The 15,733-nt window shown below is 40.6% G+C and overlaps 1 protein-coding gene and 1 pseudogene across 1 annotated transcript in view; one reads left to right on the top strand and one right to left on the bottom strand.

Annotated features, from left to right (window-relative positions):
- Window positions 1–15,733, top strand: part of CTNNA3 (catenin (cadherin-associated protein), alpha 3) — a 1,348,181-nt gene that overhangs the window by 681,920 nt on the left and 650,528 nt on the right. The window lies entirely within an intron of this gene.
- On the bottom strand, window positions 1,903–9,800 carry LOC102238927 (annotated as a pseudogene).

The following is a 15,733-nucleotide window of genomic DNA, read 5'->3' as shown; positions in this document are numbered from 1 at the left end:
AGTAAAGGATGGCTGTTGTTTAAGGCCTAAAGTTTTATTCATTTGATTGGAGTCTAGTGGGATCTTTTCAACATTTCTGTTCTCATATCATGCTATTTCTGTGCCCTTTTTATCCACTGCCTAATTTTGCTCTAATCAGGTTCTTTATGATCTACTTCTGGCAGGTAATTTGATCTTAAATGCTTAGTATTAAAATGTACTAGTTTGCAATTCAATGGATGTCTCAACAGAAGGTGAGTGGGAACTTTGATCTTTAGTGACTCGCTATTTAAAATTTGCTTGTGTATTACTGTATTTGTGACTAATGTCTCATGTGAGAACCAACTTGATATAGCTAAAGTAGGGGGAAAGGTGAGGAATGTGATCCCAGTACAGGGAATAAATGGAAGTGCTTTTTTATGTAGTTTCAGAAATATTTACTATACTGACATTTCAACAGAGCAGATGCCATGAGCCTATTTAACAGGCATCTAAATAACAGCTCGAGTTCAAAGGATATTACAATAAAAACGTTAAAGTAATGATACACATTTAAAATATGTAGTGTATAGTATAGTGTAGATAGTATGTACCCTACCACTTATAAAAATTTAATGGATCTCTTTTCTCTTCTTCAAAATGTGATACTAGTGTTCTACCTCAGAGTGGCTACTAGAGTAGATAAAGCACATAGAGAGAATAGCACAGTTCCTGGTTTAAAATTGATGTGGATAATTAGGTAATTTTTAATTGGATACATTTATTTTAAGCTTAAAGTCCCCATAAGAAAATTTCTTGGTAGGAATTTCAGAATATAAAAATACTATACCTCTGGATTACCATTTGGCATCCAACATTGGTAGATGATGAACCTAACTCTCATATCAGCTCTGTCATTAACCAGCTGTTGAATTTTGGTGAGTTTCTGACTCAGTTTCCAGATTTATAAAAATGAAGTAATTTCTGTACATTTTACTGTGATTCTTTTGTTTTCTATATTCTGTTGGTCAATGAAAAGCAACAGTTGAAAACCTTTTAACACCCCTGTGAACCTCTAGTAAAAATAATAACCTAAGTAGAATGGCTTTTAGGCAGACTGCTGCCTAGACTTGGGTAGGTAGTTGGTCTTTAGAAGTTTGTTCTAGATACTACAAGTACTCCTGGTAATATCGCCCATGGTGGGGAGCCTCTAAATCTTGTGAAGCAGCTTCAGAAGGGAGGATAGAAGGGAGAGACAGAACTGTTGAAAATATAATGCTCTAATGTACATGGTCAAGGATTCTAACAAATTCCCAAAGTCTCTCCATATATCACTGAGAACTGCATTATTAAAACTATAAATGTGTAGTGATATCAACTATTTGGCATTAAAAACAAACCTTGCTGTATAAACTTATGGTTTGTCACTTTTATCTCTTTATGAGAATAACAGTATAAAGATCTCCAATTGGCCCTTTAGCCTAGAACTCCTAAATACTCACCACATGGTCAAGGTTGACCTGAATGAACAGCTGTGGAGCCCAGGCGCCCCCCCCACCCCGCACTGCTGTCATTTTGAAAAGAATCAAGATTCAGCACCTAGTGGGCCCTCCACCCTCAATGCTACGAGTTTGTGGGTCTCCAGAAACATTAACTGCACGTTGTGTAAGTCCATGGGCAAGTTTGAATATTGAGATCTAGTTGGAAAAAGTAGCAGCCAATACAACATAAGCTGGAATCATTAGAAAAGCTAAAGTAAGGTTTTTGTTTTTTTAAATGCTTCCAGTTCAAGTCAAAATTAAGGTGTCTGTTAAGTCTCACAAGCTTTCAAAGCTGTGGATATTTTGCTGGTTTTGGGGGAAGGGGAGAAGAATCTATAATAAGCATGTTCCTTGGAGAAAAATATCGTGGTTAAGTTTATGAGCTGTTAAGTTAGTTTAAATTTTAATGATACAGAATATTCATCTTGCTTCTGTTCTGGGGCTCCACTGGACATACATAGAATTCTTGAGAATTATCAATGAAATCATAAATCATTTGAGATTTGATGGCGGCTGCATAATCATTGTTCTTAATCCACTCCAGGACCAAGTTCATGAGTAGATGCTGAAGCAGGGAAGTGTGAGGTACCCGGAGTTGTTTCTGGCCTGCACTTTGTACTCCAGGACCAAGGGGCACTTTCTGAGGAAAAACCCCCAGCAGGTCATCACAGATGACCAGCTCCGTGACCCCCGCAGAGCCAACCATCAAAAATGCGCACCATCAAAAACCACCCCAACCTTGGAAACGTTGACTTGGGTAGGAGGTTTGAGAACATGCCACAAACCAGCACAGCTCCCTTGACATCAGGGATAAAGTCAACTCCACACCTTACACAGTCTCATTGGCACAGTACTATACATAGGAGGGGTCTGGGCTGAGGGTCCAGGTGCTTGGGTCTAGAATTTTTGTATAACTCCCAAGTTTAGGGTGGATGATATTCACAGTCCCAAACTTCTTGGCTTCTTCTGAGGCTTTAGCTCAGCGGTTCTCAACCTGTGGGTCGAGACCCCTTTGGCGGTTGAAGGACCCTTTCACAGAGGTCGCCTAAGATCATCCTGCATATCAGATATTTACATTAGGATTCATAACAGTAGCAACATTGAGGAGGAAATTGGTCTTGCAAGGCGTGTCAGGCCATAAAAACTGAACAATGCACTGCCCTGCGGGAGGGGGGAAGGTCGTTATCTCTGGCCCCAGGACAGATCATCTGATATGACCTGGGAGCCCCCAACACCTGGGGGTCTTCCTATAAGCCCACAAGGGGGCGGAACCATATCTGCAAGACAAAGACCCCAGAAGATTATAAAAAGAGAACCTCTGTATGGTTACTTCACTCTGATTTGGAAATTATTTCCCCCTTTGGTGGTCGAACGACCCTTTCACAGGGGTCGCCTAAGACCATCCTGCATATCAGATATTTACATTTCTTTGCTCTTCTGTAACAACATTACAGTTATGAAGTAGCAACGAAAATAATTTTATGGTTGGGTCACAACATGAGGAACTGTATTTAAAGGGCCAGAAGGTGGAGAACCACTGCTTTAGCTGACCAAGCTCCGGTCACCACAGAGTCCACACACCTTCCTGCTTTCAGTCAATCAGGTTTAAGGGGACAACACTGAACTGAGCCAGACCACCTCCTTGCACAAAAATCTCCTTGAGGTGGTTGTCCAGAAGGGCTAATTCCAGCACAAGATTCTCTGTGATTTTAAGAATCTTAGCAAAATCTGATGACCTGTGGCTCATTTAAAAAACATAGTCTAATAATTCTTTTTGTATCTCTAACAACACCAGGAGGTAGCCTGGTGGGCCGGTTGGAAATTGACCACTTGTCCTTGATGCTGCAGGCACTGCTGCCACCACTCAGAGGGAGAGAACTGAGCACGTGGGCTGAGGGCTGTGGGCTGCGTGAGTCTCTGCCATGTGTTTCTTAAAAACTTAAAATTATGCTTTATATGAATTATTGATGCTGGGTCACAAATGGAAAATAATGAAATGTGAGGAATATTAATAGCCACTATGGCAATAATAATTCTTGTGAATGATTGTTGACTTCAAGTACCATTTTTAGTGCAGACCAAATGTAAATTACCCACCTTCAGACAAAATAATTCCTTTACATAGGAATTATTTGTACATAGATACCTATTTAAAGAAAATATGGCATTTAAAATTAGCATTTGGTAAACTAAAGCTACGCAGGCAGCTGGTGAAATAGATTTAATAGGCCAAATATCAACAGTACAATGATTGAAATTTCTTTTGAGAGCCAAATTTTTTAAACTTAAACTATATAGGTAGGTACATTGTTATTAACTTAATTAGGGTACTCCTAAGGCTTAGGAAGAGCCACACTCAAGGGGCCAAAGAGCTGCATGTGGCTCGGAGCCGCAGTTTGCCGACCACGGATCTGGATCTAGAGTAAGGGTTTACTGCTTGAGTAAGAATTACTGCTTGCACTGGCAAAAAAAAAAAAAAAAATCTTGATTGTAATAAGATCCATTCAGTCCCAATATTCTCATAAATATACAGTGTCCTAATAACTATGAGTCATTAATTCATTAACATATTCAATAGTAATTATTGCAGTTTGTAAGTGTCAGGCATATACTAAGTGCTGGGGAGAGTGTGGTGAACAAAACTGACTCTGTCCTGCCCTAGCTGGTTTGGTTCAGTGGATAGAGCCTTGGCCCTCAGATTAAAGGGTCCCAGGTTTCATTCTGGTCAAGGGCATGTACCTCAGTTGCAGCCTGGATCCCTGTCCCTGGTCAGGGCAAGTGCAGGAGGCACGCAACTAATCAATGTGTCTCTCTCACGTTGATGTTTCTCTCTGTCTCTCCCCCTCTCTCCTACTCTCTCTAAAAATCAATGGAAAAATATCCTCCTTGGGTGAGAACTAACAACAACAAAAAGTGACTTCGTCCTTTACCCTCCTAGAATTTCTAGTCTATTTGTTAGGGAAGATCTACATTCATCAGTTAATCGCAAAAAGGAATTTATACTTATTAGCTGCAATAAGCATTGTGAGTGCTATGAGTATGGGAAGGCTTCTTGGCAGAAGCATCATCATTGGAAATAAAATGATAAGAATGAGGAGGAAATCACCAGGGTAAGACTATAGGGACTGGGGAATAGGAAGAGAATTTTGAGTTGAGATATCAACATAAACAGAACCCCCTGAATGGGAGGGAATGGCATGTTTAAGAATCAGGAAAGGTTTAAAGGTTGGAGCACAAGTAGTTATAAGGGAGCCTGAGATGGAGCTGGAGGCATGGTTAAGGCAGAGGCCAAATCATGGCCTTAACATATAAGATCTTTGGGAGCTTTAAGGATGTAAGGGCTTGAGTCCTGTTAAAATCTTTCAAAGGGAAAACATTGATGGGTTTTAAAGAGGGGCTCCCTGTTGATGTTGTTGTTAATCCTCACTCAACAGTATTTTTCCATTAATTTTTTTAGACAGAGTGGAAGGGAGGGAGAGAGAAACATCGATGTGAGAGAGACACGTTGGTTGCCTCATGTACGTGGGAGCCGGGGATCTAGTCTGCAACTGAAGTACATGCCCTTGACCAGAATTGTACTCAGGGCCCTTCAGTCCATGGACCGATGCTCTATCCACTGAGCAAACTGGCTAGGGCTCTAGTGGTTCATTGATATTAAACTCAAGTTCCTCTGTACCAAGAATGCAAAGAAATTAACTTACATTCTGTATAAGACTGTGCCTCTTCTATTATTGTCTGGTAGTCCTCTTTTGTGTCTGACCCTGCTCTTGTCCTACATTTTTTTGGCTGGGATATTGTGTTTTGTTTTGTTTTGTTTTGTGTTTTTTTTTTGTACATGGGTTCTTTTTATTTAATATCTGCTAATTTAATAATTTAAAGAGCATTTTGTTTCTTTTTATGACTCTACCAGTTTATTTTAAATTAAATTTCTTGGCATAAAACATTGTTTAATAACATTCTATAAGTTGTAGGTGTACAACTTTATATCATCTGTATATTTCATTGTGTTCATTCACTACCCAAAGTCTAGTCTTTTATCATCATACTAGAGGCCCAGTGCACGAAATAGTGCATGGGTGGGGTTCCTCCACCTGGCCGGTGATTGGGGCCAATCGGGGCCCTCTCGCCCAGTCCCCGAGGGAGGTTGGCCACCTGGGGAGGGACCTCGGGAGGGCTCCAGGGCATGTCCAACCTCGTCTCACCCAGTCCCTATCAGCTGGACCCCAGCAGCAAGCTAACCTACAGGTCGGAGTGTCTGCTCCCTGGTGGTCAGTGCATGTCATAGAAACTGGTCACCCAGTCGACTGCCCCCTGGTGGTCAGTGCATGTCATAGTGAGCAGTTGAGCGGCTTTAGCATATCATTAGCATATTACGCTTTGATTGGTTGAGCTGGTCGACCGGACACTTAGCATATTAGGCTTTTATTATATAGGATGTTTGACTCCCTTTAACCTCTTCATCCTCTCCTCACATCCCTTCCCCTGTGGTGTGTTGGTATCTGTGAATTTATTTTGCTTGTTCATTTGTTACTTTTTGTTTTATATCCCACATGAGTGAAGTCATGTGGCACTTGCCCTTTTCCATCTGACTTATTTCACTTAGCATCATACTCTCAAGATCCATCCATGTTGTCACAAATGGCTGAGTAATGTTCATTGTATATATGTACCACATGTTCTTTATCTAACATTGATCAAAGAACACGCAGGTTGTTGTTTCATGTCTTGGCCATTGTGAATAATGCTGCAGTGAACATAGGGCTACATATATCTTTTTGAATAAATTTTTTCACATTTTTCAGGTAGATAAGCCAGAAAAGGGATTATTGCATCATGTGGTAGCTCTATTCTTAATTTTTTGTGGAAGCTTTATACTATTTTTTCATAGAAACTGCACCAATTTACATTCCCACCAGCAGTGTATAAGGGTTATGTTTTCTCTATATCCTCTCCAACACTTATTATTTCCTGTCTTATTGACACTACCCATTCTAACAGGTGTGAGATGATATCTCAGTGTGGTTTTGATTCTTGTTTTCCTTATAGCTAGGGAAGTAGAACATATTTTCATATATCTGTTGGCCATCTGTATGTCTTGGGAAAAGTACCTATTCAGATCTTCTACCTATTTTTTAATTGGATAGTTTGTTTTTCTGTTGTTGGGTTGTATGTGTTCTGTATATATTTTGATATTATCCCTTTATCAGAGGTATTGTTTGTGACAAAACAGTACTTATTTAATAGGGTCTGTGAGAGAATTCAATAAAATAATGTCTATAGATCTAGTGCTTGGTACATTTTAAGTAAACTATTAACATTTGATATTATTGCTGTTATGTTATTGCTATTCTTTAGCCTTTGCTTCTCCTTCACATAGTCTGAAAAATTTGGCCATGGTTTTACATATTAATTCAGAATTAATATTGTCTTGGTTCTTTTTTAAAAAATTGACTTTTAGAGAGAGAGGAAGGGAGAGGGAAAGAGACATCAGTATGAGAGAGAAACATTGATGGGCTGCCTCCAGTCTGCCCCCTTACCGGTGATTGAGACTGCAACCCAGGCATGCATCCTAAACAGGAATCAAATCAGCAACCTTTTAGTATACCAGATGATGCCCAACCAACTGGCAGGGCATCTATTAGCTTTTTTTTTCTCTTTAACCTGAGTATTTCTGGCCTGTAGGGTCAAGGAGGTGGGGATAGGGAACAATTTTTTGAGTAGAGAAATTTCCTAATTGAGGCATAATGCTTATCTTATAAAGAGTTACAGGTATATCTTTTCCTTTCATCTCTCCAGTGGCACATGTCTCTGATCTAACATGCAGCACCCTGCCCCTACCAGAGGACTGATTACGTATATATGCTTTCATAACGATAGGCACTGGCTCCCACCCTGCTGACTCTGACGTGCTCCCTGCCCATGCTGAAGTGCTGGTGCTCATGCATTTCTTGTCCAATATTTTGAATAGCACTGCCCTACTCCCACCCACATTACTATTTACCTGCTTCATGCACAATGTAACCTATATCAACATTAAAAAATTCTCCACTTAATTACAGTATCAAGAACCCACAGGAATCAGTATCTTCTATTTCTCCACAATTGGTTATAAGAAGTAAAGTTTTTCTTCAATGGATTGTATGTTTACATTGATTTAGCAGGGGGAATAGTAAATTTTCATGAATTTGGAAGCCACTGATTTTGACTTTAGTTTCTTTCTCTAAGAACAAATGTTTAATAAACATATTAATAGAACAAAAAAGATGTTTTACTTCTAGAATGGTAGAAGAAAAATGTTTTTTTCATATACTTGTAACAAGCAGCCCACTTGTTATTTACAAATTATCACACTTAATTAAAAATGTGCTTATCACACATGATTCTTACCTATTTAATAAAGGGCCTAAAAATCTTTTAATTCACAGCCCAGCTTCAACAGTAGCAATCTGCAATTACCATGGGTCCACAAAGTTCCATATCTTTCAATAGTTATTTGATGTAGATTCGCACAAAATTGACTGACACCTCCCTATAATCAGGTACAAGAAAGTCAAGTTTCATTTTTTAAATATTTAGATGAGTGTGAATGAGCAACTCATGTAAATCATTTGAGCTCATCCCTTTAGTGCTTGCTGGTGTGGTTCTTCTAATGCAAGCCTCGTGCTTCTCCGTATGTTTTGTTAACCTCTAAAGTTCTGACTGCATAAGGTTAAATCTGTATCTCATGCCCCATGATTTCTAGTGAGTTCATTTAGCTCTGTTTCCTTCAGGCTGATGGAAGGAAGAGTTAATATCCTCAGCCTTCTAACAGCAGGCGTTGGAAAGGATCATCATGCCCATCTCTCACGTTACTAACTCTCTAAGCCAGACTGCAAGAAATATTACAGGCCACAGATAGTTTCGTTTTCAATTCCGACACCCATTATTTGACGTTTACAGGCCATTTCTAATTCTGCATCCAAAATTTATGGTTGGTTCTGCCGATTATCATCAAAACAATCTCCTGCAACTCAGCTGCGCTTCACCACGAGCTTTGCGCTGCTTTATCAGTCTTCCCTGACGTCTAGGACTGATATATAGCACCACGTCCAAATCACCCCAGTCCAGAGAGCCGGGGATTATTACTCCCTAGATGCCTGTCTCACCTACTGCGTAGGCCAGTTTGCACAGGCTCAGTGAGAGAGAATGTTGACCCTTGGGAAAGAGAGCAGAGGTCACTAAATAAAAACTTAGCATTTGAGACTCTGAACCCATCTAAGCCAAACTAGATGGTATCATTTCATTAAGCTAAGTTTACTGAGTTTTGTTCAGTGCTAAATAAAAATGAAGCAAAGGTGTTACCTAGTCTCCCTTGCAAATTGAAGTTGTAGAGTGGAGTATAGCTCTAGCCAGTTTGGCTCAGTGGATAGAGCATCGGCCTATAAACTGAAAGGTCCTGGATTTGATTCAGGTCAAGGGCGTGTACCTTGGTTGCAGGCTCGATCCTGGACCCAGGTAGGGGTGCGTGTGGGAGGCAACCAATCGATGTATCTCTCTCATCCATGTTTCTCTGTCTCTCCCCCTCCCTTCCATTCTCTCTCTTAAAAAAAAAAAAGAGAGTGGAGTATAATCTCCTAAAGAGACAGTAAAATAGTGGCAGGAACTGCTTCAGATTCAGAGGCACATTTCAAATGGTTATTTTATCGTTTCCCTTTTGAATATAGAGTACTTAGTTTGCCTGTCAGATACCTGCGTGTTTTCTAGGCTCTGTCTCATAGCATTAATTAGAGCTACTGAAGGACCGTAGAAATCTCTGCATTGATTGCCTGTAGAAGAATGACTCACTAAATCTGCATTTTTGAAAGGATGTGGTAGCTCATGCATCTATTAGCCATAGACCAGATGATCATTTATTTTAAATCTTGCTCATTGGGCTGAGGATGAGAATATCTTTTGCCACCAGTGCCTACCTACTTTTGTGCTTTTGTTGTGGCCTGTCACTTGCCCCTCCTCACTTCCAGGGAAACTAAAACTAACAAAAGTCGACAAGGGGGCTGGGCTTGGTCATAAACAGGCTTCCTATTTCTTCCTCCTTAAATTGAAGACTGTTCAGTGCTTCCCTGAGACTTCGCCTTCTGCCATGAAGCAGCAACAGGGCAGAGAGAAAAATAGAGGAAAACCCACAAGTGACAGGGCTGTGAATGAGTCCGCCCCACTTTTTGTCTAACTTCCCTCACCGGGTAAGTTGCTCAGGACCAACAACTGGAAATATTCCTCCTGTAGGGTTTCCTTCTGGGAAGTGAAATAAAAAATGTCCTTCATGTAGGGAAATATAACCAGAAGGCAATAAGTACTCCCAACTCCAGTTGGTACGTGGAGATCAGATCTGGAAGGGACCCCAAGAGGTCTGTCTGTTCCTGTACCCCTTTTTACAGAAGAGGGAACTGAGCCCCATAGATTCAATGTGATTTTCCCGGTTCATACATCCAGTAAGTGAAAATGTTAGGACTTAGACCCTGTCCTCTGAACCACTTAGTAGATTTTTTCCCCCCTCCACATCAGTATTCTGAATGAAAAAAGAAACTTAAAAAGATATATTTGGAATTAGTCTTAGAATGATTGCTTTAAATAGAGGAGGGTTTTCTTTAAAGTTGCATTGTGAATTTTAAATTTGTGTCATTCTAGGTGAGTTTGAGACAACACTCTGAAGCTGGTTCAGTGCCCTTAGGTTTTTTCCCTTGTGATGCCCTCTTTTTCCCTTGACTGACTCAAGCACTGTCCTCTGGCGTGCTGTGACTTGTCAATATTCTACATTTTTCCAAACTAATCTCCTTCTTCCTACTCTCCTTTCCCAACAACAAAATAGCCAACATATGTAAATATGGACTGTAGCTCAGTGGTTGAGCTTGGAACTATGAACCAGGAGATCACTGGTTCGATTCCCAGACAGGGCACATGCCCGGGTTACAGGCCCAATCCCCAGTGTGGGAGTTGCAGGAGGCAGCCAATCAATGATTCTCTCTCATCATTGATGTTTCTATCTGTCTCTCCTTTTCCCTTCCTCTCTGAAATCAATAAAACTATTTTTTTTTAAAAAAATAGGATATTCAAAAAGAAGGTAAAATAAAGCAATTATACTTTTAGTTCCTACTGTCCCTTTTATACGGTGGGCTAAATTCTTTCCCTCATCTTGGATGAAAAGGCATGCAATCACAGAACTTTTCCAGTCATCTTAGGTCTTTTGTGTCATTCCCTCTTTTCTAATCAGTTATTAGAAATATAATTGTCAAAACTTCTATCTGTATTTAAATTGAACCCCAATTTCCCACAGTGTAGGCCTGGTGCAGGAAGGAGATCAATAGTTGGGAATGAGATGTTTTTGGCCTTTTATTTCTTTGTCTCCCCCTTTCTGGCATAAAGCAAGGGGAAGGAGGAGAGGTAAGGGGAACAGGCTCTAGACTCACTGTATTGGGTAGGGTCCCAGCAAAAGAACACATGGTGCACCAAGCTAGTAATTTGAGAAGACTGTAGTAAAGGGCTTTTTTACATAGTTGTGGGCAAGGTTCAGGAGAACCAACAAGGGTAGACCAAGACCCTGGGCTGGCAACTTCCCAAAGCCCACACATCCCCAGGCCTGAAGGAGCAAGCTGCATGAAGAAGGCTGCCTGTCAGGAGCTGGGGTTTTCAGGAGAGGAACATAGTAAACTTACAGCCACTCCTCAGAGGAACAGCTAGAAAGTAAACACCCAGCCTTACTCTTCTCTCACCCTCAGGGCCTCTTGTTGGCCACACCCACTGAAAGCAGGGAACAGGGAGTATATCTAGGACATTTGGGCTGTGGAGGCAGAGTGTGGCGAAAATGGTGAAGAGTGAATCTGGAGGGGCCGGTGGGAAAACCTGACCCAGGTGCCTTTGCGGGCTCTCTATTTCACAGGCAGTTCCCTACCTATGTGTGATTGTTTCTTCTGCAGCCGACTGCTGATTCTTAAAGCCCAGCAGTTTATAGAACTCCTCTCAGCTTAGCTTTATTTACTGATCGAGGCAGTGATCTTGGAAAAAAAACAAGATGACCCCAGACCAGCTACCTTTTGCAGGAGGCCCCTATCTGGACCGCAGTACATGTTCAGACTTTGGAGTTCAGTCACCTCTCCTGCCTGTTCATCAGCAAACTAGCCAGCCACCTCGCCAAGGAGATTTCCCGGGAGAGAGTTTACACTTACTCACTGAATCTCAGCTGCCAGTCCTCATATTGTGCTGTCTAAATGGTCCCATTGAAGTCTCTCTTTCCAGACTTATGTGGGCGAGGGTGTCAGGGAGAAGGGTGGGGATCCCAGATTAGCATTGGCCATTTCTCTTCAGAAAAACTTCCCCAGTCACCACACATTCCAACCTTTATACCGTCATTATAGAAGAGAGTTTCAGAGTCATGTAACTCGTCTTTAATTATTTCTTTTGAAAATCATTATCTTGTTCTAGCTCATCAGTGTGAAATGCCCTATGTGTATCTTGGTGGTTTAGCTAAAGCAAAACATTTTGAATGAAATAAAGAGAAATGGAAAGTTTCAGACATTGGGTAGGGTTTGGGAGTGCGTGGATATGGGGAAAGAGAGAATATTTCGAGCAGGTATCATTGGTGACTCTCAATTTATACCAATTACATCATGTAAGTATTTATTCTGACTGCACATAGTTAGATCCTGTTTATGTTTTTTTCTATTGAAGATGTATACACAAATTCAGTTTTATAACAAATAATACTTTTAATAGGTTAAGTAGGCTTCCTATAAAATAGAATATACTTAAAGAGAATATACTTATTCTCTTTATTTGAAAAGAAATTTTAATTTTAAAGGAAATTATAACCTGCTAATTTATTTTATCATTTTAAATTAATTTTAGAGAGATAGAGGAAGAGAGAGAGAAACATTGATTTGTTGTTCCACTCATTCATGAATGTATTGCTTGATTCTGTGCCCTGACTGGGGACAGAACCTGTAACCTTGGCATTTCAAGACGACGCTCCAACCAACTGAGCTGTCCAGCCAGGGCCTAAAAGAAAAATTTCAGAATCCAACTTTCTTTAAAGAGGAATCTATTTAATTTCTCTTCATTCTACAGAATCTGAAACTCTTTGAATTATGAACCTGAAAGTGTTCATTGAAAATAACAATGCTAGAAAGAATTTATTTTAATCAGGAAAGAATAAATCCATTGTATTCTTATTTTATAACTAGAGGCCCAGTGCATGATTTTCATGCACTGGGGGAGGGAGTCCCTCAGTCCAGCCTGTGCCCTCTCACAGTCCAGGAGCTCTTGGGGATGTCCGACTGACGACTTAGGCAGTCGAACATCCTTAATGCTGCCACAAAGGCGGGAGAGGCTCCTGCCATCACCGCTGCGCTTGCCAGCGTGAGCCTGGCTCAGGGCTTCTGGTTGAGGGGTACTCCCCCTGTGGGAGCGCACTGACCACCAGGGGGCAGCTCCTTCGTTGAGCATCTGGCCCCTGGTGGTCAGTGCGCATCTTAGCAACTGGTCGATCTGCTGTTTGGTCAATTTGCATACTAGCCTTTTATTATATAGGCTGTTAAAAGTGAACCTGTTATCAAGACACAGATTGCAGTTGATGGTGAAAGTGAAAATAATAATCAGAATGTTGAAATCTATCTAGTCTAGATTTCACATATATGGGCCATGATAAAACTTTGTTAGTCTCCAAACTCTATAAAGCTCTATAAACTTTATAAAGTGCACTGTCTGTGAAGTTTGCAACTGAGCATAATTAAACTAGAAAACCTGGCGTTGGAAACAAAAAGAGTGGGAATTAGACTTAAGAAACTGGAGGAATGGCAGAAGATAAAATTTTAATGAGACAAGTGTTGTTCTAATAGTTTACCTCACAAAGCATTATATAGACAGAAACATTGCTAGAGAACAGCAGTTCTATTTAAAAGATGGAAAATGATTTATTTGATCTATGTGAATAATGCCATATCATTGCTTATTAGACTCTGGAGTGATTTTGAATATAAAATAAGAGTTTTTGCCAAAAGAGCTCAAGGTATAATTGATAACATAAAACATTGAATTCTCCCACTTCCTTGCAGATGCTCTTATATCAGCATCACAGATGATTTCTTCATGGTAGGCACTCTCCAGAAACTGACTGCTGGGTCATGACTTACAAAATCAAAAGGATTTCTAGAATGAGCCACCACACCTTCTGAAATATGCTAAGAACCTCTAACAATGACTCAATAACGGGATTTTGAAAGTTGAAATGTCGGTAAAACATAATGTACAATTTAACCATTAATTGAAATCAGAGGATTTATAAACTTTGGCCTGGATATCTATATTTTGTCTACATGAAGATTATACTATTTTCAATGGCTCAGTGTCTAGTGTAAAAAAATTTCTACAATCCTTGTATTGACCATAAGCAAATCCTCCTCAAATAGATCAATATCATGTTTCATATGTTTATTTATTCACATATCAGTCAATCATTTTAAAACATTTATTCAAATCAATAAATACTAAGCATATGTGGCCAAGAACTGCTATGAATATAACAATGAATAACATAGTTTATGCTTTCTGCCCTCTATCATCTTGAAACTATTATTATTGCTAACTAGAGGCCCGGTGCATGAAATTCATGTGCGGTGTGGTCCCTAGGCCTGGCCGGCAATCGAAATGTGAGTGTCTGGCATGGAAGGGCAGGTCCCTGCTGACCCTGGGCCCTAGGGCAGCACCTGGGCCCCCTGGCCCCCATGCACCCCCTTCCACCTGAGTCACGGCACCCGAGTCCCCACACGGAGATGCAGTGAGCATGGCCAGATGCTGCGGGCTGGGGCGTAGCATGGGCCTCTGGGCCACCCAGCGGCGCTACTCAGAAGCCAGGCGGGCAGAACACTCTCTCCTGGCCGGCCTCACAGACCGGCACCTGCGCAAACTGTTGGCTGTGGCCCAGCTCACCCGGAAGAGGCTGCGTGGGTGCGGGGTGGGCTCCTCGTGGGCACCCAGCATCTGAGCACCTGCTGCCAGTGCAGCGTCGCCAATGCCTGCCATGTTCCGTGCCGCCCCCTGGTGGTCAGCACACATCATAGCGAGTGGTTGAACTCCCAGTCTCCTGGTGAAATTCCTGGTCGAACGACCGCCCAAGGAGACAGTTTGCATACAGACAGTCCTCAGGTTACATCGGACTCAACATATGTCATTTCGTGGTTACGTTGCCATCTCTCATTTATTTATATAAAAAAAGTTCCGTCATTTTGACGTATGTACATATGTGCTTTTTGTTTTTTATTATTTATTTACCACAAGTAAAGGTCAGGAATTATCTTTCTTTTAATTTTTTTTTACTGTTTCACTTCATTACTGCTTTGTCTGTGCTCCACGTGAGTGCCGTAGGTGCTTATGTAGGTGTGTTCCGACTTACGGCGAAAATTGTGTTATGTCGCGCCATAGGAACGGATCTCTGACATAACCCGAGGACCTACTGTATTAGGCTTTCATTATATAGGATAATAAATATAATTTTTAAATGATAGTTACTACCTAATGCCTTATGTACCTTATCTTATATAATTTTCGCAACAACTTCTAGAACAGGTATTGTCATCCTCATTCTATAGATGAGGAAACTAAGGCTAAACTTACATAATGACATGTGGTCATCTTGCTAATAAGTCTTGGCACTAAGATACAAAGATCATCTTTCTGATTCTCCTATTACAGCAACTTTTAATAGCAGTTTAACACAAATGTTATTTTAAATGCAATGCATTTGATATAAAATATCCTAACAAGCTGAGAAAATAAGCCCAGTTTCAAAAACACAGAAATGATTTTAATGTCAATTCTGCAAATGACTGATTTAACCAGTTTCTATTGTGATATCAGACAAATTTCTTATGTCAATTGTTTTAAACACTAAAGCAATGTATTTATTGAAACAGAAACAACAACAAAATACACACAGAGACACACAGAGAGTCTGACAGGTTCTCTATGATTTTATGTTAAATAAAAATATTATGTTACCATTAAATAAAGCCATCATTTTGTAAAACAAATTTAAAAAACAAAGGTAGAAAATGGAAATACTGTCCTAGTCGGTTTGGCTCGGTGGATAGGGTGTCAGCCTGAGGACTGAAGGGTCCTGGATTTGATTCAGGTCCAGAGCATCTACCTTGGTTTCAGGCTTGCTCTCTGGCCCCTGGTTGGGTCCCTGTGGGGGGCAACCAATAGAT

The sequence above is a fragment of the Myotis brandtii genome, unplaced genomic scaffold (genome assembly GCF_000412655.1).
Source record: "Myotis brandtii unplaced genomic scaffold, ASM41265v1 scaffold499, whole genome shotgun sequence".
Classification (NCBI taxonomy): Eukaryota; Metazoa; Chordata; class Mammalia; order Chiroptera; family Vespertilionidae; genus Myotis; species Myotis brandtii.
The sequence above is the reverse complement of the archived record's forward strand: the minus strand, read 5'-3'. Positions and strand labels throughout refer to the sequence as shown.